The sequence below is a fragment of the Dermacentor albipictus genome, unplaced genomic scaffold, assembly GCF_038994185.2.
Source record: "Dermacentor albipictus isolate Rhodes 1998 colony unplaced genomic scaffold, USDA_Dalb.pri_finalv2 scaffold_12, whole genome shotgun sequence".
NCBI lineage: Eukaryota > Metazoa > Arthropoda > Arachnida > Ixodida > Ixodidae > Dermacentor > Dermacentor albipictus.
This window is the reverse complement of record NW_027225566.1, coordinates 12,322,924-12,347,604: the sequence shown is the minus strand read 5'-3', so window position 1 is coordinate 12,347,604 and position 24,681 is coordinate 12,322,924. Positions and strand designations below refer to the sequence as shown.

Below are 24,681 nucleotides of genomic sequence, written 5' to 3'. Positions count from 1 at the left end.
TGCTAAAAAGTGGGCACGTCCTGTGCTACCGGGGCTTAGCAGAGAGAAGGGAACTAGGCGTCGGATTCCTGATTAATAAAAATATAGCTGGTAACATACAGGAATTCTATAGCATTAACGAGAGGGTGGCAGGTCTTGTTGTGAAACTTAATAAGAGGTACAAAATGAAGATTGTACAGGTCTACGCCCCTACATCCAGTCATGATGACCAGGAAGTCGAAAGCTTCTATGAACACGTGGAATCTGCGATGGGTAGAGTGAAAACTAAATACACTATACTAATGGGTGACTTTAATGCCAAGGTAGGCAAAAAGCAGGCTGGAGACAAGGCAGTGGGGGAATATAGCATAGGCACTAGGAATATCAGGGGAGAGTTATTAGTAGAGTTTGCGGAACAGAATAATATGAGGATAATGAATACCTTCTTCCGCAAGCGGGATAGCCGAAAGTGGACGTGGAGGGGCCCGAACGGCGAGACTAGAAATGAAATAGACTTCATACTCTGCGCTAACCCTGGCATCATACAAGATGTGGACGTGCTCGGCAAGGTGCGCTGCAGTGACCACAGGATGGTAAGAACTCGAATTAGCCTAGACCTGAGAAGGGAACGGAAGAAACTGGTACATAAGAAGCCGATCAATGAGTTAGCGGTAAGAGGTAAAATAGAGCAATTCCATATCAAGCTACAGAACAGGTTTTCGGCTTTAACTCAGGAAGAGGACCTTAGTGTTGAAGCAATGAACGACAATCTTGTGGACATCATTAAGGAGTGTGCAATGGAAGTCGGTGGTAACTCCGTTAGGCAGGATACCAGTACACTATCGCAGGAGACGAAAGATCTGATCAAGAAACGCCAATGTATGAAAGCCTCTAACCCTACAGCTAGAATAGAACTGGCAGAACTTTCGAAGTTAATCAACAAGCGTAAGACAGCTGACATAAGGAAGTATAATATGGATAGAATTGAACATGCTCTCAGGAACGGAGGAAGCCTAAAAAATAGTAAAGAAGAAACTAGGAATTGGCAAGAATCAGATGTATGCGTTGAGAGACAAAGCCGGCAATATCATTACTAATATGGATCAGATAGTACAAGTGGCTGAGGAGTTCTATAGAGATTTATAAAGTACCAGTGCCACCCACGACAATAATGGAAGAGAAAATGGTCTAGAGGAATTCGAAATCCCACAGGTAACGCCGGAAGAAGTAAAGAAAGCCTTGGGAAATATGCAAAGGGGGAAGGCAGCTACGGAAGATCAGGTAACAGCAGATTTGTTGAAGGATGGTGGGCAGATTGTTCTAGAGAAACTGGCCACCCTGTATACGCAATGCCTCATAACTTCGAGCGTACCGGAATCTTGGAAAAACGCTAACATAATCCTAATCCATAAGAAAGGGGACGCCAAAGACTTGAAAAATTATAGACCAATCAGCTTACTGTCCGTTGCCTACAAACTATTTACTAAGGTAATCGCAAATAGAATCAGGAACACCTTAGACTTCTGTCAAGCAAAGGACCAGGCAGGATTCCGTAAAGGCTACTCAACAATAGATCATATTCACACTATCAATCAGGTGATAGAGAAATCTGCGGAATATAACCAACCCTTATATATAGCTTTCATTGATTACGAGAAAGCATTTGATTCTGTCGAAACCTCAGCAGTCATGGAGGCTTTATGGAATCAGGGTGTAGACGAGCCATATGTAAAAATACTGAAAAATATCTATAGCGGCTCCACAGCCACCATAGTCCTCCATAAAGAAAGCAACAAAATCCCAATAAAGAAAGGCGTCAGGCAGGGAGATACGATCTCTCCAATGCTATTCACTGCTTGTTTACAGGAGGTATTCAGAGACCTGGATTGGGAAGAAATGGGGATAAAAGTTAATGGAGAATACCTTAGTAACTTGCGATTCGCTGATGATATTGCCTTGCTTAGTAACTCAGGGGACCAACTGCAATGCATGCTCACTGACCTGGAGAGGCAAAGCAGAAGAGTGGGTCTAAAAATTAATCTGCAGAAAACTAAAGTAATGTTTAACAGTCTCGGAAGAGAACAGCAGTTTACAATAGGCAGCGAGGCACTGGAAGTCGTAAGGGAATACATCTACTTAGGGCAGGTAGTGACGGCAGATCCGGATCATGAGACAGAAATAATCAGAAGAATAAGAATGGGCTGGGGTGCCTTTGGCAGGCATTCTCAGATCATGAACAGCAGGTTGCCATTATCCCTCAAGAGAAAAGTGTATAATAGCTGTGTCTTACCAGTACTCGCCTACGGGGCAGAAACCTGGAGGCTTATGAAAAGGGTTCTACTCAAATTGAGGACGACGCAACCAGCTATGGAGAGAAGAATGATAGGTGTAACGTTAAGGGATAAGAAAAGAGCAGATTGGGTGAGGGAACAAACGCGAGTTAATGACATCTTAGTTGAAATCAAGAAAAAGAAATGGGCATGGGCAGGACATGTATTGAGGAGGGAAGATAACTGATGGTCATTAAGGGTTACGGACTGGATTCCAAGGGAAGGGAAGCGTAGCAGGGGGCGGCAGAAAGTTAGGTGGGCGGATGAGATTAAGAAGTTTGCAGGGAGCGCATGGCCACAATTAGTACATGGCCGGGGTTGTTGGAGAAATATGGGAGAGGCCTTTGCCCTGCAGTGGGCGTAACTAGGCTGATGATGATGATGATGATGATGACGAATAGGCTTTGCCGCAAATGTTTTCTATGTGCTGCTGCAAAAGTGATCACCTTATTTTCCCCCTTGCCGTCAGAAATCAAGTTGTGACCAAGGGCGCTATAACGTAAAACTATTGCAAAATTTTCTATTCCAATTCTGCAATCATCCCTCCACGATTGGTCAAAACTTTTTTGAACCAACCCCACTTAACCTGTCGGTCACGCGACGTCACGAAAACCGTGATAGCTCCCCATCTGATATGACGTGTACACACTGATTATGCGTGACTTGGTTGAACAAAAGGAAAACAGTTACCTCTGATTCGACCCCTTTTCGCCGTTTGCCCTCGACCATTGGGCAAAAGTTTTCGGGCTGCACCCCCTCACTTGCCTCTCACGCGACGTCACAAAATTGCAAAAACTCACATGGCAAAGTAACGTGTACGCGATAAAGATGCATTAATATGCTAAACAAAACTGAATTTTCTTCTGAATGGCCGCAGGCTGCCCTGTTCCAAAGGGAATAAAAGATGGCTGCAACCGATCGCTCCGGCACTGGCTACTCGCACGTGCCGGAGAGCATGGGTTTAATTGCGTATAAATTAAACTTCTTGCGTGGTCGTGTAACAATTTCGAGCACTTTCGGCACGTTGACGACCTCGCTCCGCTAAATCTTCTTTGCTGAAAATCTGTTTCAGCGCCATTCTTAAAGGGACACTAAAGGTTACTATGAAGTCAAGTTAAAGTGATAAAGCAATGCTCTAGAACGTATAAGACGTCAATATAATCGCGAACAGAGCTTTAGTAACCGAGAAATTGAGGTAAATGCACGACACAATTTGAGACCCCCCAGCGACATTCTAGTACTAGCCCGATGACGAAGGCACTCCTCATCATAATTTATGTCCCTAGTACTCAACTACTCGTATTAACCAGATAATTTCATTAGGTTATAAGACGGAAAAAATGCTACTTGTCTACTTCTAGTCGGTTCTAAGAAAAAAATAACATTTTGACGTTACCCTTCAGTAGTATGGGTGGTCGAAAGGTTTAGTTTTCGCTCGACTCTGCGCTGCGCGCGCTTTGGAGTTTCAGTTGTTTCGTTATCGCGTCGTGCGGCGCTGGTTCTGCTGGCTCGTGAAACTTGCATTTGGAAGAGGCAGCGAGAATGCCACGTCCATGCGATGTAGTGGGATGCGAGAACGGTGCGCGTAACTTGGACAAGGGCAGTTGCAGCGGTGAATCCAACGTTACTAATCGCTGTGTGCCAACGAGTGAACCTATCCGTTCGAAGTGATTAAGTACCGTACCTCTGCCACAGCGCGTTGGCAAAGAGCCGAAAAATCGCATAGTGTGCTCTCTGCACTTTCGTCTAGAAGCTAACGAGTTCAACGCCTACTTAGTGATGTCGTGTGGAGTGCCTTTCAATGCAATGCTTTCCCGTAGCGCTGTTCCGTCGGTGTTGCCTGCATTCTCCGAAGCGCAAGAACAACTGCAGGTCGAAGACGGGGTGGTGAGTGCAGCATTTGGTTTTCACGGAGGAAAAGCTACCAACGTGCGAATGTGTACAGCCATGACATACAGTTGCCGTCGTAGTAGTACGCAACGACGCCGGCAGCGCGAGCCCTCAGCTGCCGGTCACGTTCATCAGTGCTTAAATCGCTGAAATCGAGCCCAGCATTGCGAGACAATGCGTCGTTGTCAGTGTCATTCATCGCAACAAGCGTCAAAGTTGGCGTCATAAAATAAGGAACCAGCCTATCGTCGCGCAATTTCTCTTCCACTAGCCGCTATAGTTCCGCTTTCGCGCTGCTGTCGGCTCTGTCGCGGCTCTGTTTCTGGCCGCGCGTTTGCGTTTTGCTCAGAAAAGCTGTAGCGCCATCTGCGGGTGCCGTTTTACTCATCGACGGCGCAACGTCACTATGAGACCATGACGTCACCACTCCTGGATCGGAGAGCGGGCGATTTGAACTGCGCTAGGGGTACGCGGACGCTTCAGAACGCATTTTCTCTTAAAATAAGTCTCTTCTTCGCATGAAACAAGCGTTTCGAGGTTTCTGGGGTGATATTACAACAGTCCGTGTTGACTTAATATTAACCTTTAGTGTCCCTTTAAGCTTTCGTTGCATGCCGCCGCGAATTTCGATGAGCCTCCGCAAGCTAAGTAAGGCAAAGCGGAACAACAGCAGACGCCGGCACCACCCTTTCCATCCGGTTATCGATTTTCAGCCCCATCGAAGCCCTCTGCACTTGAGCATGCTTCTCGTCTCTTGTTAGCTAATGAAATAAGGCAAGCAGCTCAGTGTAGGCAATGTTATTCGTTTTTAAAGCAAACAAAAGTGACCTCCTATAAACGAGGAAGCGATTGATTAGTCTGTTCAGACAACCCAGCGGGTGACCGCCCGATCCTTGCGTCGGCGGTTACACAAATTTGACGTCAGGCGATTGGAATAAATACATATTGGAATAGCTTTACGTTATAGGGCCCCAAGTGCAAAATAATATTTCCCTCCGTTTTTAGCACAATGTTATCTTTACTCTGCCAGGTCTACTTTTTCATTTTGCATAGTAGTAATGAACATTTCATACATCCTTCAATTCATATCATAAGAAGCCAACAAACACTGACACCAAGGACAACATAAGGGAAATTTCCCCTATGTTGTCCATGGTGTCAGTGTTTGTTGGCTTCTTATGATATGACTAATAAAAATCGAGCCGCTCGGTTAAGCCCCTTTCTTCTCGTTCATTACATAACGAGGGTCTCGAATCCGGCTACATTGACGCCTTCAGGTAGCATGCGTGGGTTTATTGACCAGTTGTCTTCACCCAAAAAGATCACGTTCTCGTGACGCCTGCGGCAAAAAAGACGTTCCACGTCCGCCGTCGAGGTCTGTGCGTGGTGGCGCTGGCTAACACTCCCAGGGTTCTACTACGACACATAAATACCCAAGAAAGTGAATGGGGAAACAGCGCCGCGGTAGCTCAATTGGTAGAGCATCGCACGCGACATGCGAAGGTTGTGGGTTCGGTTCCCACCTGCGGCAAATTGTTTTTTCATCCACTTTAATTTCCAATAATTTATCGTTTCTTTATTTCATTTATTAAGCACAAGTAATTTCCCCTATGTAGTCCTTGGTGTCAGTGTTTGTTGGCTTCTTATGATATGACTAATAAAAATCGAGCCCCTCGGTTAACCCCCTTCTCGTTCATCCTTCACTTCAGTCATTTTCTGAGCGTGTATCAAACCCCATTACATGAAAAATCTTGGTTTTCGGAAACGAAGACAATAAAACGAGGCCTAGGTCTGGTGTCATCTAACTGGAATTCACCTTTTTTATGTTCTGACGCCTGCTGGCATGATCGCAGTAAGGAACAAGACTGCGCGTGTGCGAACTCACAAGGAAAGCGCGGTGCAGCAGGCGCGAGTACATAAACAATGCCGATGCGCGGCTTGGAACGCATACGATATATATCCATATGTATAAAGAGAGCACTCCGCACAGAACAAAAGCAAAAAAAAGAGCGGGTGGAGTGGGGGGGGGAAAGGGGTGAAGGAAGCGAGCGTGGCGGGTCGGAATAATAGGAGCAAAAAAGAAAAAAAAGTGCCATTGCGAAGAGGGGCCGCACGCCTGCGGTTCCTGTAGCCATGATGAGGTAAACAACCGTGTGTGCTGCCATTTTGCTAATAGTATCGCCCGCCTGCTAGGGCCGTAACAGAAGGGGGCCTTGGCGCTAGCGACGACATAGCGTTTGCATTAAAACAGTCAATGGAACCCATGCAGAGATTCACCCGTGAGTTCTGATGACCTCCTCAGCATCGAAGAACTAATGGTACGAAAACAAAAGTTTGTCGCTCTGCCCGCATCCAGTTTCTTTGGTTTATCTAGATACTGTTACCAACGGCCTGCAAGGGTACCGACCTACAAAATATTCCGAGCCAGTGCAGCTGCGGAGGTGGTGAGCTTCCCAGAAGCGAGCTTGGAACCCTTCCCCACGTGTTGCGGCGACTCGTTTTGAAGGGACGACGACGTGTCGCGTTAACACCCCCTCGATTCCGCTATAACTAAGCATGATCGGCGGACCAAGTATTGTTGGTAAATTCACCGTGGCTGCCACGGCTTGTTAGAAGAGGTGGAAATTCTGGGAGAAGATGCCTTGCGGCCATCTCACGGGGCTTGGAAGTCACTGACAGACGCGGCGGCCATTGTCTGCAGGGACTGGGGTGATGAGGCGCCTGCTCGGGGCAAGACCCATGTCTGCGAGAACCCTCTCACCTAGGTGTGGTCAGTGAAACTCGGCGGAAGTGAGTGCTCAAACCCTCCTCCACAGAGGCGGGTCGGCTACGATGACTTTGGACGCTCCGTTTGGTCGAACGGCCGTTTTTCTCTCACCTAGGTATCTAGGGTGGACAGAGTGTATTTAAGGAGCCGTTGGCGGCTCCTCAGCCTGCATTCCTCTCTCACTGATGTTAGACTGATCAACTCTAACGTTCTCATGTAAATACTGTAAATTAATTCCATATTCCTCGTTCTTGGTGAGAACAAGTCTCTCCCTTCAACAACGTCCTCAGAGGGGATAAGTTGGACGACGCAATGGGCCAGCTACCATCTATTTCATGCCCGACCACAACCATCAGAATACACTCTGGGTGGCTGTCTTCAGTTGGGCATCGCCTTATGAGTGCTCGACAAATTGGGGCTCACGTGATCATACCGTCGGCGCATGGTCTGTGCCTTCTTTCTCTTATTTGTCGTTACACTGACTGCATTACAAGCATAAGCAAGTTATAAAAATTGCTTTTAAAACTATTACTAGTAACTTTAATGTGATATATAGGCCTTTTACAGTTCACAAGGGTGCCACTGAATGTGCATTAAACTGATTTGTTATTTATAGTGTTTCGCATTACATACTCTTTTCGGGGAAGAGATTGTTCAAGAGAAACGAGATAGTGCTTTCGGTGGTGCTCCGCACGTCGCCTCAGCGACAGTGCCCGAATACGAAACCATTACCGCTTCCACCTTGCATCTGTGTGATCAGCTGTTGGAAATGCAAGTGAGCTTTCGCTAGTGCCCTGTGCTCCAGTCATGCCGAAGTGAATCATGCGGATTGAAGGAGTGTGCAGCAGTTGGCTGCAAAAATGTAGACTGGTATATTAAGGAATGGAGCCAATTCGTGCAGCCAACTTCACGGGCCGTTGCTGCAACTGTCCGCATGTGTTACCGGTGCTTTAAGACGTACGGCTTCCTTCGAGGATATAGAAATTTGCTCATTCGCCACTGTTGTATTCCTAACCTTTGATGAAAGGGATTCAGCCCCGGAACGTTGGCAAGAGTGAGTACGGCTTAATAAACAACGACAAAAAACTCGTGCCGCTTCCTGTCATAGTACGTTTCACCCACAGTATCTACATACGTCTACATGAACAGGCACGGAATCTTACGCCCACTCTATCACCAACGTGTCACTTATTGAATGGTCGCACATTTGAATATATGCGCACCATATACGCACAATAAATGGCGGACTACACCGATAGTGCCCGAATGATCGAAGCTGAAGGTTTCGTGGTGGTCTACAAGAGCCAGCGAGTTACTAGATATAATACATCTCTACAAGGTATTACAATGTACAAAGCGGCCCTGTTTCAAGAACAAATCTATTGGAACTGAGCACACCGGCGAGCGATTAGGCAGAAATAATCAGATACTTACCAAATCAAGGAAATTCACTGAGTCAGAAATGGGACAAGGCGCTGCTTCAAAATATTTGCCAAACAAACGATGAGAAAAACGCACTAGTCGAAATTCAATTCATGAGCGGAAAGTTTGGATAGCTTGGAATACATATTTAGCCTCACTTTTAAAACGAGTGCCATCTACGCAGCTCGCATCACTTGGACATAGCTTAATCAGCCCCCAAAGCGCTTTTGCATGTTCTCTGAAGCGGTGGCCGAAGATTCATGTCGTGCACCCAGAAGTTTGCTAAGCCGCACCGGCGTGCCATACACACCCATTGTAAACGGCGAAGGCAACGGAGGCAATCGAAGCAAGCAATGGAGCCGTCACCTCGTGATCAAACATGACAGCGCCCACAGGATCGTCGCAAAAAAGGTCAATACCACGAGGAAACACCTCACCTCCTCTTTCCTCTGGATTGGATTGGCGCGGCTCATTGCGTGCTTGCGCTCGCATTTCCGAACACAAATAGGTGTGTGCCTGGTTATTGTAAGGCTTTCAACATATCGCTCGTATCTCTCGCTAATGTAACGCTGCAAGACGAAGTCTGTATCGGCTAGCGCAGAAGTGATTTGCCTCGCGCTTACCGTATAAGCACGCTGGAATTCCGGAAAGCACTAATACAAGCAAAGGGACATAAAACTGCGGTTTATTTTCTTTAGCCTTGTGATGTGCTTTCATACCGGGTAGCACCCAGCGATCCATGGCTTATAACAAACTCAAGAACGGGTCTTTGCAACCCACGTGGCCGTTAATTGACTGCCACCCCATTCATGTCAGTTGGGATTCCCGCAGCGGTACAGCTACCCTGGACACGCCGATGAAGAGGTGACGATTCATTTTTTCCACAATAACTTGTATTTTTTTTTTCGTGTGAGCGCCATGATAGGGTCTAGAAAGTTCACGCTGTGGCTGGCTGTCTCCCTGTGCAGACTGAAGCTCGCCCTGTTAGTATCCACTAAATCCAGAATACAGTTTTATGCGACCCATTCGTAATAATGGCCCACGTGTGAACATTGGCTGCACTAATAGGGCCTCGCATAGCCGCGTCTCATCGGTCGACCTTTAGAGTCGCAGCTCCCCTGTGGTCGCGCCGAACATAGCGAAAACCCATCGTCCACCTGCAATTTTCGCGACTCGGTGGAACGTTGTCGCCCGTCATCAGGGGCCTCTATTGTGCTTTTGCTTGCCCAAAGAAGGCACTCATCAATCTGCTAGATCTTCATGGGACCACAGAGCGGAGGTCGCGCCAGCAGATAGTTCCTCACGACACAAGGGCGTAGTTCCTCGGGCCACCGATGGCGGGCTCCGACAGAGGAAACAAACACGTTGATACACAGACACAGCGCTTCCATCGAAGCAAGCAATGGACATGTCACCACATGATCAAACATGACAGCGCTGTGTCTGTGTATGTGTTTCTTCCTACGTCCTCGTGCAGTCGCGCTTATGCACTCTATCAGAGGAAACAAATTGCAAGTCATCGTCTTCAACAGCCAAACGTCTACGCTTCTGCTCAAGCAGTACGTTAGCCAAATCCCTTGTCACCTGGAGAGGTTGACGTTCAGATGGCTGAGGCGGTCTGTGTTGGCGACACAGGCCTAACTTTCTTTCCTCTCTTTCTTTGCCTTCACTTTCTTTCTTTCTATGCCTCTCTGCCCGAGCAGCGCAGCGGCGCAGTGAAACTGCGACAACTGCTTTCGGCCCCTGTTGCATCGCAAGGCAGCCTGGCATCCAATCTGTGCCTTCCTGTATATAGAACCACTTCGCGTTCGTAGAGTGGTCCGTACGGTTTGGTCGTAGCAATGGGTCCTTGCAGATGCCCCAGTACTATGATGACGCCTCAGGACCTGGCCTAGGGCTGAGGCGCGGTGAACGCACAGTGCTTGAAGCCGAAGCGAACCAAAGCGATTTCACCTACTTTTTTTCCGCAGCCTACTCACACCAATCTCTGCTCGGAAACCGCAATTTGCATCGCCACGCTATCTCCGGCGACGAGGGTCTTCGTCTAACTCGTCGTACAGCCATCGCACTGACGTTTTCGAAAGGCGAAAATGATGCTGAAACTACGTAGGTCATGAATATGAAAGGGTGCAGACAGTCATATTGTTGCTCGCTGCCACTGGATGTGATGACACGGGCGGGTGCTGCCGCCGCCATGTTCCCGAGTTCAACTCGGGGGTTTCGTGATTGTACGAACTTGGAACGAGTTCGCCTGTCAATCAAAACCATAGGTCATGCCCCGCGCAATGCATTTAAGTCTTGTGGGCGCACCCGCCCCGGTTGGGCCACGCCCAACTTATTTTTTCACAATGAAGAAGCGGTGCAGAGCTTACAGGCATATCTTGACCGCCAAAATAAAACTGTCACAACTCACTGTCACGGGTGATGCTCTGATCACCACTATAAAAAATCACCGCGCGAGCACTTTGAGCAGATGGTTAACCAGCGAAGCTGAAACGTGCGGCGCCAGTATTTATCCCTGGGTTAATCCCGAGGGTTCATTAAACGATGCTTGGTAGGCTGCCGCATCCTCGGTACGCAGTTGATACTTGCGCTCAGCTGCACGAGCTTCTTGTTTCCGGGCTACAGCATCAGCACGGCGTAGACGAGCCCATTCCCGGTTCTGCTCACGGCGTTGCTGATCGAAAGCTGCCTGCTCCTCATGAGTACGCATGATGCGTGGCCTACCATTTGAGAGCCGGAGAGAAAATGCTGCGTACGCGCTCGGCTGCAACGGAGAGAAACGACGTCGCTAGCAGCGCAGCCAATCGCGCACCTCTCTTTCTCTTTTTTTCTACGCGCATAGGCATGGGGTTGCTCCAGAGAAGTTTTCGGCATATAGGCGGCAGTGAGACGAACGGACGAATCTGCTAAACATATAGAGCTTCGCTGTAGAAAGAGCGCGTCGACGGTAGCTCGCATATGCATATATCTTCTCGGGCTGTGATGTTTCCTCAACACGGTTTCAAGGCCAGCATTGTGGCGATGTAGAACACAGCAAATTATCGGCACGTCACTCTAGCTGCATGCAAGGCGTCGATGCGTCGTGGTAGACGAAGGTGCTGAGGAGTGCGTAGTGTTCTCCAAAGACAACGTATAGCAGCTGTCGTTTGAGCTGGCTGCTTTTCCATCGGCGAGGTATCGGAGCCGCAGTGTCGTAAATTCTCAGCGTCGAGAATCACTCACTTTTCTAGACACACTGCGATGCCATTTCTTCATCACAAGCACCGTATACTGCACAGATTCAATTCCTTTCTCCATTGAAAATCTCATTTCATGGCTGCACAGAAGAGCTCTCATCTACCAAAATGCTATTGCTGTGGTGTCGTTACCATATCCACCTGCGATCGCTGTTACCTCCAGCACAGGCAATCTGCAAGCACGTTGGAGTTCGCAGCAAATAAAAACACTCCGTACGTGCGCAAAAAGGCACCTTAACTTGGCAAGCGATGACAACTGATGAATTACGTCGCTGGCCACCACGCTCTAATTCACAATGCATCGCTGTGGCTTCGCGCACACCGATAAACTGGTACATTTTCACTGTGCTGCGTACCGCACATCTTAGAACACGTAACGTTTCGCCATTTTCCAGCGACACCCATTTGTCCCGTCTCTATGGATAGAGTTTTTAGTAGGTAAAGCAGCGACCATAATAGTTTCGCTAAAGCGCCTGCGGTAAACAATTACCGCGGCGTTGCGTTGCCATTCTCTTAATAGACGGAAAATGGTCACGTTGTTGCCATGACTGACTTTATCGATAATAGCATTGCAGCGCCCCTGGCGACTGTTCACCGTATGAACTCCCTTGTGCGTGCAACCCTCTAGAATGTATCCGGTTGTAAGCTTTCGCCTCACTGTCGCCACTGGCAGAAAACAGTATGTAAGTTAATTATTCTCATGACCTCCGTTTGTCATGAGAACTTTAGAGCATTCAAAACAAAAACCTACCCCTAAAGGGGTGGATGCATGAAAATTTTCGTTCGTGCGTTCTTTGATTCATGCGTTGCGTACTGCTTCAGGAAGCACGATACACACCGCGAGATTCATTGATGCCAGATAAATAAATAATAATAGTGCTACAGGACAGTATTTCCAATGACGAAGAGCCGAGCAGGAAGAAGACGCAGACGATGACTGGAAGCTAGCGCGGGCTGTTGCCTCTTGGCCAACGGCGGCGTATTGCCTTGTTAATATACTTGTAAATAGCTTTTCGCCGGTGTCTTCCTACGTAGCATATCTGGTGGAGGTGGACGTTCCCTGTACCTCGTCACGGAGCTTCGCAGTGGACGGTACGTCGAGCGTTCCTTCATGGCTCCCGGTGACGACAACCCGACTCAGCCGGCTCCGACACCTGCTGCCACTTCGACGACCTACATCACCCTCTCCGCTCCCCGTGATCCTGGCGTATTCTCGGCAAAAGATGGGGAAGACGCCGAGGACTGGATCAGCCTCTACGAACACGTCAGTCGCAATAACCTGTGGGACCCTACTATCATACTCGCCAACGTAGTCTTTTACCTCGGTGGCACACCTCGAGTTTGGTATTGGACGCACGAAGATGAGCTGACCAGTTGAGATTCGCTTAAGCAAAAGCTTCGAGACTTGTTCGGCAACCCCTACGGTCACCAACTTGCCGCGCAGAAGGCGCTTTCCGTTCGTGTGCAGATGTCAATGGAGGCCTACGTCACATACATTCAGGACGTCTTGGCTCTATGCCACAAAGTTGACGCACACAAGACTGAGTCCGACAAGGTCTCCCACATCATCAAAGGCATTGCCAATGACGCCTTCAACTTGCTCGTATTTAACAACGTGGCGACGGTGGATGCAGTTATAAAAGAGTGCTGCCGCCTGGAACTCGCTAAAAGCCGACGTATCGACCAGCAGTTTGCCCGACTGCCCAACACCCCATCAACATCTTCCTGTGCCGACGCTCCTCGTCCCAACAACACTGGCGATGTTACCGGGATTGTCCGGCGTGAGATCGAGGCCCCCTATCCGGCTGCGTTCGACTCCAGCCCCTCCAATGCACCTGCAGTCACTGTTTCCCTGATCCAGGCAGTTGTCCACCAGGAGTTCGCCAACATGGGTATTCACACCATCTGCTCGGCCCATCGCCCTGATACCCACCCGGCTTCTGCGATTCCACCCCGTCCCGCACCTTCTTACCCACCACATTTCCGCAACCCCTCTGAATGGCGCACTGCAGACGACAAGCCAATTTGTTTTCACTGCCATCGAATTGGGCACATTTATCGGCACTGTCGCAGTCGCTGGAGTTCCCCGAATCAGTCTACATATACTGCCTACTCTCGCCCCCCAGGTGGCCTTTCTCGTCCCTATGATGCCCGCTCAGATTATGCCGCCACCGATTCTCCTGCGCCGAACCGCCCCTATTCTCGTTTGCCTTCGCCCCAACGACGACAATCTCGCTCTCCTCAGCCCCGTCACTCCTATTCACCGACACCCTTCGGACGCCGCTCCCAGCCGGAAAACTAGCCGATGCAGCGCCTCGAGGTGACGCTGCATTGCTCCCTACGGTGCCAAATCCTCTCCTGACGTAGCCCACTCATCTGAACCTTCTTGACGTGCAAGTCGACGGTGTTCCTGTATCAGCTCTCATAGACACTGGGGCGCATTTGTCGGTAATCAGCACTGACCTTCGTAACCGGCTGAAGAAACTAATCACGCCCACCTCGACACCTGTTCTCCATGTCGCCGATGGCGGAACAACCCATTAACTGGTATAAGTGCCGCCCGCGTCTCCTTCGCCGATCGCTCCACTACCGTGCTATTCACAGTCATTGCTCACTGTCCCCACGACATCATCCTCGGCCTAGACTTCCTCTCCGCACATTCTGCTCTTACCGATTGCTCCGCCAGTACTCTCCGCCTCGACCTGCCTGTTCTGGATCCCGCTGAACAACACCTTACTCGCCTCAGTTCCATCGACTTCGTTCGCTTACCACCTTCGGCACTGACTTACGTTGACTTCGTGTCATCCCCACCAGTGCCCTATGGTCACTACATCGCGGCTCCTATGCAAGACGTCCTCCTTACACACGGGATCACACTACCTCATACAGTTTTATCTATTACGGCGAATTGCGTCTCCCTGCCAGTGGTCAATTTTGGCTTGACGACACAAGTGCTGCCACGCGGGATGTCTCTGGCCCAACTTTGCTCATTCGAGGATCACTCTGTAGCATCGATTTCAGTAGATGACAACTCAACGATTCTCCTCCTCCATCGCAGTCGGCAACTTGTACCATCGCCAACTTAGAGAAAATGATTGCACCCGACATGCCGTCCGAACACGCTCGTGCGCTCTACCGCATTGGGATTTCCTACAAAGATATTTTTTTACTTTAACGATCGTCCTTTGGCCCAAACAACAGCTGTTAAACATCGCATTAGTACCGGCGATGGCCCTCCTATTCATCGCCGCCCGTATCGAGTATCACCGGCTGAGCGTCAAGTTACTCACACCGAAGTTCGCAAAATGTTTGCCAAGAACATTATTGAACCGTCATGCAGTCCATGGGTGTCACCTGTTGAGCTGGTAAAAACGAAGGATGGCTCATGGCGCTTTTGCGTGGATTATCGGCACCTTAACAGGGTTACCAAAAAGGACGTGTCTCCCCTACCTCGGATTGATGACGCCCTTGACTGCCTCCACGGTGCTCACTAGTTCTCCTCTATTGACCTTCGCTCCGGCTATTGGCAGATTGCCGTGGACGATCTCGACCGCGAGAAGACTGCCTTTGTAACACCCGACGGTCTTTATCAATTCAAGGTGATGCCGTTCGGCCTATGTAACGCTCCTGACACTTTTGAACGCATGATGGACTCCCTTCTTCACGGTTTAATGGTCCACGTGCCTGTGCTACTTGGACGACGTTATAGTATTCTCCCCAACATTCGCTACGCACCTCGAGCGCCTCTCAGCAGTCCTGTACGTTTTTCGGCGAGCCGGTCTGCAACTCAACGCATCGAAGTGCCAATTCGGTCGTCGTCAGATTACCGTCCTTGGACATCTCGTTGACGCAAATGGAGTGCAACCGGACCCAGGCAAGATACATGCTGTTACGCACTTCCCTGTTCCAAAGTGTGTCAAGGATCTGCGCAGCTTCATCGGCCTTTGCTCGTACTTCCGCCTTTTCGTGAAAACCTTCGCGGCCATAGCACGACCACTAACCGAGCTATTGAAAAAAGGCGCCCCTTTCCAGTGTAGCGATAACGAGGCCTCTGCATTCTCGCTTCCAATCGTCCTTCTCACAACGCCTCCCGCTCTGGCCCATTTAAATCCTTCTGCGGCTACCGAAGTCCGTACTGATGCCAGTGGTCACGGAATTGGCGCAGTACTGGCACAACGCCAGCGTGGCCACGACCGTGTTATCGCTTACGCCAGCAGGCTCCTCTCGCCCGCGGAGCGCAACTATTCCATCACCGAGCGTGAGTGTCTGGCCCTAGTTTGGGCGGTTGCGAAGTTCCGCCCATACTTATATGGACGACCCTTTTCCGTTATCACAGACCATCGCGCGCTTTGTTGGTTATGCTCATTGAAAGACCCTTCAGGAAGACTTGGTCGCTGGGCCTTATGCCTCCAAGAATATTCGTTCTCTGTCACCTACAAATCTGGCCGACTACACAAGGACGCTGACTGCCTCTCTCGCTACCCGGTAGATGAGCCTGACGGCGCCGACAGTAGTACCGCATTTGCTCTGTGTCTGCCTTCGCTAACATCGCCGATGAGCAGTACCGAGACCTTATCGCTGCGACTACTCATCGAGCGTCTGCGCTCTATACCTACCGAAGCATCCATTCGCCGATATGTCTTCCAGGGCGGGTTACTGTACCGAAGGAACTTCCTCCCTGATGGCCCTGATCTTCTTCTTGTCGTGCAAAAACATGTACGACAGACTGTGCTCTTTGAGATGCATGACGCACCCACTGCAGGACATCTTGGGTTAACCCGCACGTACGACCGCGTCCGCCGCCGCTTCTATTGGCGTGGTGTCGCTCGCTCCGTCCGACGCTATGGTGCTGCCTGTGGTGGTGTGATCCCTGCCAGCGTCGGAAAACACCTCAGGTGCTACCTTCCGGTCATTTCCAGCCGATCACCGTCCCTGTGGAACCGTTCTTTCGTGTTGGATTAGACCTCCTCGGTCCCTTTCCCACGTAATCCTCTGGGAACAAATGGGTAGCCGTCGCAACTGATTACGCCACCCGATGCGCTATCACGCGGGCTCTCCCTACCAGTTGCGCCACTGACGTCGCGGACTTTCGCTTGCGTGACATTATATTAGTGCATGGCACCCCGCGACAGCTGCTTACTGATCGTGGTCGTCACTTCCTCTCGAAAGTTATCGCCGACATTGTGCTTTCCTGCTCTATTCAACACAAGCTGACTACCTCATACCATCCTCAAACCAATGGCCTGACAGAGCGGTTAAACCGTACTCTTACCGACATGTTGTCCAAGTACGTTTCGAAGGACCACCACGACTGGGACGTCGCCCTTCCTTACGTCACATTTGCTTATAATTCTTCCCAGCACGACACCGCCGGATTTTCTCCATTTTATCTACTCTACGGTCGCGAACCGACCTTGCCCCTTGACATGGTACTTCCTCCTTATGCGACCTCAACAACCGAGTATGCGCGCGACGCCATCGCCCTCGCCGACCACGCACGCCAGCTTGCCCGTGCTCGACTGACGGCTTCGCAAACCACGCAGCAGCGTCAGTACAACGCCCGCCACCGTGACGTACAGTTTTCGCCTGGTGCACTCGTGCTCCTGTGGTCGCCCTCTCATCACGTAGGACTTTCAGAAAAGCTCCTTTCGCGGTACTCAGTGCCCTAGCACGTGCTGTGCCAGGTGACGCCTGTGACGTACGAAATTGCTCCTGTGAGCTCAACCTCGTCATCTACTCTGGCATATAGTGATGTCGTGCACGTCAGTAGGCTCAAGAGCTACTACACTGCTTCAGAGTCCGGCTTTTAGTCGCTCCGGGACGGCGCTTTTGCCGCCGGGGGTAGTGCTACGGGATAGTATTTCCAATGACGAAGAACCGAGCAGGAAGAAGACGAAGATGACAATTGGAAGCTAGCGCGGGCTGTTGCCTCTTGGCCAACTGCGGCGTATTGCCTTGTAAATATAGTTGTAAATAGCTTTTCGTCGGTGTCTTCCTACGTAACAATAGCATTATTATACCGAGTGATTTCTGTTTTGGTTTCTGGGCGCCGGGTGGTGCTATGACGTCGTACGATAGGAAACGCAACACGGCTTACTGACGTGGGTAAAAAAAAATTGTGACGTAAAACTATGCTGCGTCTTCTGCTCGCGCATACGCGTGCTCTGTCACCAGAGGTAAACAACTGGCGATTCGAAGTGCATGTCGCGATTAATATAATTATTGCGAAGAGCAACAGAAAATATTGTGGCTTGTGAGAGTTGGTGAGTTATCCCAAAGCGCCGTTAGCTTTATCTTTGAAATGAACCGGAAACGGCTTACCGAAGATATCGGCGCCACCGAGAAAGGAAGGAAGGAAAAAAAAAACTTTATTTAAGGCCAGCACTAAGGCCCAGTAAAGTAGAGCGCCTGCCCCGCCAAGGTTAGTTGTTCATCTTCCGAGTCCGAGTGAAGCCAAGCACTCCAGGAAGGAGGGGAAGGGTAAGGAAAATGAGGAGAGGTAATGGCAGTGTTACATGAGTACAGAATGTGTTCTGCACCTGCCCTTATCTCCGGACAGTTGGGGCAGTGAGCTGTGCTACGCCAACCGAAGTTGTAGAGCATTAGTGGCGTGAGAAGAGTGTTCGTTTGAACTTTACGAAGGACATGTGCTTGTTCCGTGTTGAGTGAGGAGTGAGGCTGGGGCAAAATAGTACGGTTGTCCTTGATGTTCTTGTAGTGTTCAGTTATTTGCGCTTTGTACGTGGCAGCGTCTTCCACTGTCGTTGGATTTGGCCAGGGAATCGAGGGCGCCCGGAGGTTAATTTCGCGGGCACGTTGATGAACCAACTCATTTCCCTCGATCCCAGCATGACCAGGCACCCAACGCAGGGTGATTGTAATGTTCGGTTTGCGGTTACAGGATTCTGTTAAGATGTCATGTAGGTGTGTTTCCAACAGTCGGTGTTGTATGTTGCGAATGGCTTTGCTGGAGTCGGTATAAAGGTTGATGTTACTGGAGTGGTGCTCACACTAAGAAAAAAAAGAGTACCTCTTACTCTTTTCGGAGAGTCTGGATTCACCACGTATACGACACACTTTGTGGGAGACACCCGAACTCTCTTTCGGCAGAGAGTCCCGAGACTATCCGTGCTCAAACCAAGGTGTTTGCGTGACTCCGCACACAATAGTCATGCACACTCTGTTGTAATAGTCGCCCTATACCCTCTCAAAAGGGTTACAAGACTAGTGCTGAGGGAGTCCGTTAACAATTCTAAATGAGTCGAACGACTCAAGATAAAAGGGTGACATGACCACTGCTGAAGGATTCGGTCAACTCTTCTTGACGAGTCTGATGACTCCAGCAGTGTGTGTCAAGTTACCCTTAGTGCGTGGTGCAGGACTCTTGTAAATGGAGTAAAATAACTAATCCATGTAAGACGTTTGACTCTCGGATGGCAATGTCGAGCCGCTTTTCAAAATGTGTCACCAACTTTTGCTGTAATTACACATGACTATGGCTAGTTCTCAAGATGGCTACTGTGAAAAGACAACATATAAGAAAGAACCCATAGCAAACTTGCCAAAAAGACGTGGCAGGTTAGCAACAAAATGTTAACATTTCATCACCCTTTGTTGTCTTCTGGAAAATTCAAATGTATTAGTCAGCACAGAATCACCATGAAAGCAAGACAGTTCTCATTACCATTAAACTGGAATCAATAGCCAACCAAGCAAAACAGTCTTAAATAAACATCCAATATGTAGCCTGCAGGTGCATATGCATGACACTGCAACGCAACTCAGAACCATAATGAGACCCCAAAATATTATGTAACTCATGTAGAAGTTCAATTCAGCACTGCACAGGTCTCTAATGTCAAAACATTTATAAGTTAAACCTATTTCACTGTTCTTCGAGACGTGTTTTTATTTAGAACTTACGATTTAACATTTTAAGCAAGTAAGCTACACATAACAAATAAAGAAGGCCGCACTTATGTACAAAGGAGACCCAGATAATAAAGTGCAATAAAAACAATATTCCAACTTAGATTACATAATCTATGCGTTATACTATGCTTGCTGAAAACAACTGGTTGGCAATTGATAATCCAATCTAACAGTAAGAACAGCTGTCTTACCTTATGGTACTCTTGTTGGCACTTTTCCCCCACAACTTGTGCGTGTTAGCGTCAGTTGAAAATTGATCTGAAAAATACCACATTAAAAAGTTGTGCATCAATTTTATTGTCATACAACATGCAACAGTGTATAAAAGCTTCACAACAGATAATATTACAAAAATAAATAGAGCAAAATTTATACTAATTGTTTATTTATGTTGACAAACATACCTTTTAAGACGAAGTATAATAGCTGACAGACAATTTCGCAGATTGCAATAACCACTAATACAAAACTTGCCATAATGCAAACACGCTGACAAAATATGTAGCACAGGTAGCTGTATTTTGTTACGCCAAAGATAGCACATGAATAATGAGGACAAGGGAGTTAGCAGAACACAAACTATACCCAGCTGCATGCATGCAGCTGTAACAATACACATGGTGCACCGCGGTCCAAAAGAAACAAAGAGGAAAATGTGAGGAAGGCTTCTTTTACTCATCACAAGCTATCCTGTAAGAGCAGACAGATTATGCACTGGCTGTAATGTACCCTCAGCACATACGTAAATAAGTTCCATTAGATGCCACATTTACAAATCACTCATACAATGTTCTTGTGATCGTCCTTATTCCGATTTTTAACTTGGAAAGCATGACTGAGTTATGTAATGCTTCCCTACACTTTCGCACATATGCAGAAAGAAGTGTTTCTATAAACACGGGAGATCATGGAAGGATGACTGACACATACTTCTTTTAATTCTTTTGTCTTGGTCTTTATGATTATCTACCACAGTAGTCTTTTGTAGAGTGAAACACATTCAGATAATAAATACACTGTGGGCAACAAAGTGTGAATACCTGTTCTTGATTTCTACCTTTCTCAAGTGTCCCACTAAGGTAAGATTGGTGCAAAAAATTGTCTTCCCAATGTATGCGTTCCCACAAAACAGGAGCAGATGATAAGCCACATTAATGGTGCGTGAAATAAAACATCTGTTCTTAACTTTCTGTTCTTAACTTACCACTGCCATTGCAATCTGGTGCGATTTTCTGCTTTGTTGTGTACTCTAGCACAGGTGCTACGCAGTTCACTTGGTGCCCAAAGCAACTCTCACACTATAGCAGGATGTCAATTTTGTTTTTCAAATTCTAAGCGAAACTCAGGTTATGGGGGACAATTGTAAACTTATAGTTTTGCTTTTTATCTTCATAATGTTGTAGAGCAGGGTAGAAAGCAAGAACAGATATTTATAATTTGGGGTCCCATTGTGCATTGCATGGATATGTTTCAAGGAATGATAAAACTACTTGGTAGATAAGAGAATTAACTTCGAAGTCTACCATATCAGTAACTGGAAATTTTATGTGTAATTGAAATTTTGTGATTCCCAGTGATGAAGAAACAGTTTTGATAATATGTGCCAAGGCAACGAAGTCACTCATGCTCACAAAGGAAACAAAATAAAAACAACCAAGATTGCAATAAGTTCCAACTTGCAACCAAAAGTGAGACACCTCACATGACTGACTTATGTATTTACTGAGCATGATTTACATCTAGCGCATAATCTGCTTGTACAAGATGACGAACAATTAGTTACTGTTGCTTTCTTTCTGGGGCATTTGGCTCTTCTGAACACATGCACATTGTGTGGCAAAGCTGCGTGGATGTAGCTGGGCACAGCTGTTATTCAGCATCAGTCTGTTCTTATGGTCCTGTACTATTATCATTGTAATTTATAATTAGCAAATAGCCTAACTATTGGGTTGATCAGCTCCATTTTAAACAAAACATACTGACAGATTTCCCTGTTGATCGCTAACAAAGTGATGGGTACATCATTTCAGATTTCAAGAAACAGCTGTGGAACAGAACAAATGCTGAAGACAGAAAATCTACAATGACCAGTACCTTCTTTATTAAATGCCATGTACTAGCTTTTTCTGCAATGAATACCATTATAACCAAAAATTGTATCCTGAAAAAATAATTGGGAAATATTTACAAAAGTGACAGAGATTAGAACTGCATGTTAATTACATATGTCTTCTTAAACAAGATCACAATAATTGAAGTTTCATTAATTTTAGCAAAACACTGACATCCCATTATTGAAGCTAGTCAGTGCTGAAGGTATTGTTAGTTTGTAGGAGTCCTCAGACTGGCAGCTCTGAAATATTTGTCACCATACTTGGTGGAACATGCTTTGCTCTTTCGGATATTACTTTGCCAAAAAGCCTTCTGTAATCCTTGTAGGGCAATTCTCTGTGGAAAAGAAATCTATTTGATCATTACTTTTTGGGTATATGTATCTCAGAACTGGTGCTAGTCTGAGTTCTTACAAAGTAGACGTTATTGAGTACTGTAATTCTAATGCCTGCGACAGCTAAAATTTATGTTAGTGAAAATTGTCGCACTGCAATGAAGCAGTTATGTTCAATAATTAGTGGCAGTCACCGGTGAAACACTCAGTACAAAACACAAATATATGGAGTCAAAATTTAAATGTCCAACAAAGTCACGTCTCAAGTCTACATTTCACAGAACTGTCTTTTTTTCTGTTAGTGTGCCAATACCAATCGCACATTCACAAACATTTTAGTATTGCACTTCTGGTAAATGCAGGAAAATTCACCGTCTTTAACAGAAGCCCTTGGGAAGACAGCCCATATTCGCTTCGACAAGAGGACTTGCCTTAAGCTTTGCGTCGCTATGTTGTAGGTCACTGTAGCAAGGGGAACGTTTTGCTGATTGAATATTACTCGAAATATTTTTATTATTTGTACTAGAGGTTTCAAAAGAGAGCAAATCGTAGAGTTCTTCATGCAGATTTCATATATTCCATTAGTTTTTGTTTAGCTGCTTCGTGAGTTATGTCCTATACAACGGCAAAATACATAGTGATATTTGCGGGCACTTTCTTGTGTATTAAATTTTCACAAAAAAGCAGTGTGCTGCAGCTAACTCAGCTCCCTGTAGACTGCCAGGTGCCGATATCTATTCAAACAGCACGTAAAGTTACTAGAAGTATGCAAGATTAGTAGGCAGGCAGGCAGGCCTGCTACTAAAATTATTGAGAATACTTCAATAATTTTTTCTCACAATAGCATGAGAATAACCTCGTGCTTTATAATTCTCCTATACAAATTAAATTTGGCATACATACTCTTCAAGATAAGCAGAATACCAGTATCTAATTGAAATTGCAATCTAAAAATTATTTAAAGTGGCCTAATATTTTTGCATAATTCCAGTAATTGTACAAGCTGTTTGGATAGGTATCGCCACTTTGCGGTATACACCTAGCTAAATAAGATACAGCATGAAACCATTTGCGAAACTTTTACACACAAGTGCCCATAAAAATATATTGCCACTATGTAGGACATAACTGAACACCAGCTACACAAAAACCAATGACAATTCAAATCTACATAAAACTGCCTATGACTAGCAGTACATTCAAATTTCTAGTACAAATTAAAAAAAGTTGTTTCGAGGAGCATTTCCCCTTAATAAGTGGGTGTCAGTGTTTCTACCAAAGGGTTACAAAACTCCTTGAGGCATACCATAGGGAGTTTTATAAATAGCACACACATGCATCTGTCTAAAAAGTCCCATGCCCTGCTTGCATTCCTTAGACATTTTTCTGCATTCTGTTGTATGTCACCGTTTGCATCCCTTAACACTGAGGGCGCAAAACCGAAAAACAGCCTATTAATACACTTAATTTTTAGCCTGTAGAGGGGTTGTATGCGAATGGGGGCAGCCAACTCTAGCATGAGAATAAACAAATATTTGTTCTCGCATTAATGAAACCAGTCAAAATATAATCTCGCAAATCGGGAAATGAATGCACAAAGAACCTTGCTGATTGTTACATTAGTGTCCCGAACAAGATCTTTTGATGTTTATAATTCCTAGTTTTATTCACTTTCCTCTAGTAACTGGGCTTTGACCTAGAATACTCAGTGTAGGAGACTAACCCAGGCCTGGAAGCCAATATTTAAATCTGAAATAGACATTCATCCCCCGACCACATGGCACTGCTACGTCATCAGAAGAAACATGCATCCATGGACATATAGTCTGTAAAATTATTTTTCCATGATCTGTAGCGTTACTCTTGCACTAACAAATTCTGAAAATTAGGAAATACATCTGCTATTTAAAGCACTGCTGCAAACCCGTGTGTTTGAGAAATGCAATACTCAAAAGGTGTAATACAACCAATGTGTGCATGAAACCTATGCTGCCTTTGACATTCGTCAGTGTGGCAAATAAGCACTGAGAAATGCCAAGGGTATCATAGCTTTCATGTCTCAAACCTTGTATGCGAGTACCAGTATCTTTGCAGTGAAAGAAGTCACATTATTACCAGACGTATGAGGGGAACCAATGTTTCTCCAGTTCAATAGTTTCTTTCTTGTGCTCCTATATCCTTGAGTTTTAAAAAAATAATGGGTGCTTGAAATAAGTACTCTATATTGCTCTTAAATTTATCCTGCACCAGAGCCCGTATTATGTTACATTTCTTGAACACATTGCAGTGCTGTAGATTATCAAAGGAACAAAAAATGCCGTAAGTTCGTATTTTAGCCTTCCGTACAACAAGAATTAATAACCTATCAATAACATCCACAAGTACGAAAGAACTACGAGAAACGGGGCTTAAAGGCAGGTATACATTAGAATAGCAGGGGCTGATGGTGAGAATTCTAAGAGAAAGGAACTATTAAAAACTAGATACTAAAGACACATATGAATTATAACAGAAATATTTACAAAGAATTTGAAGAGACAAATAGAATGTCTGTTCAAATCACTCCACCCCAACATTGATCCATGGTTCGATAAGTGATCACAGCCGGTGATGCTGCTTGGATAGATGGTAGGTGAGGCACAGCTGTGAAATAGGTAGCACATGTAGAGGGGTCAC

At 46.7% G+C, this 24,681-nt stretch overlaps 1 protein-coding gene across 3 annotated transcripts in view; it reads right to left on the bottom strand.

Moving 5' to 3' along the window:
- Nucleotides 1–24,681, bottom strand: part of LOC139051492 (adipocyte enhancer-binding protein 1-like) — a 297,433-nt gene that overhangs the window by 250,110 nt on the left and 22,642 nt on the right. The window lies entirely within an intron of this gene.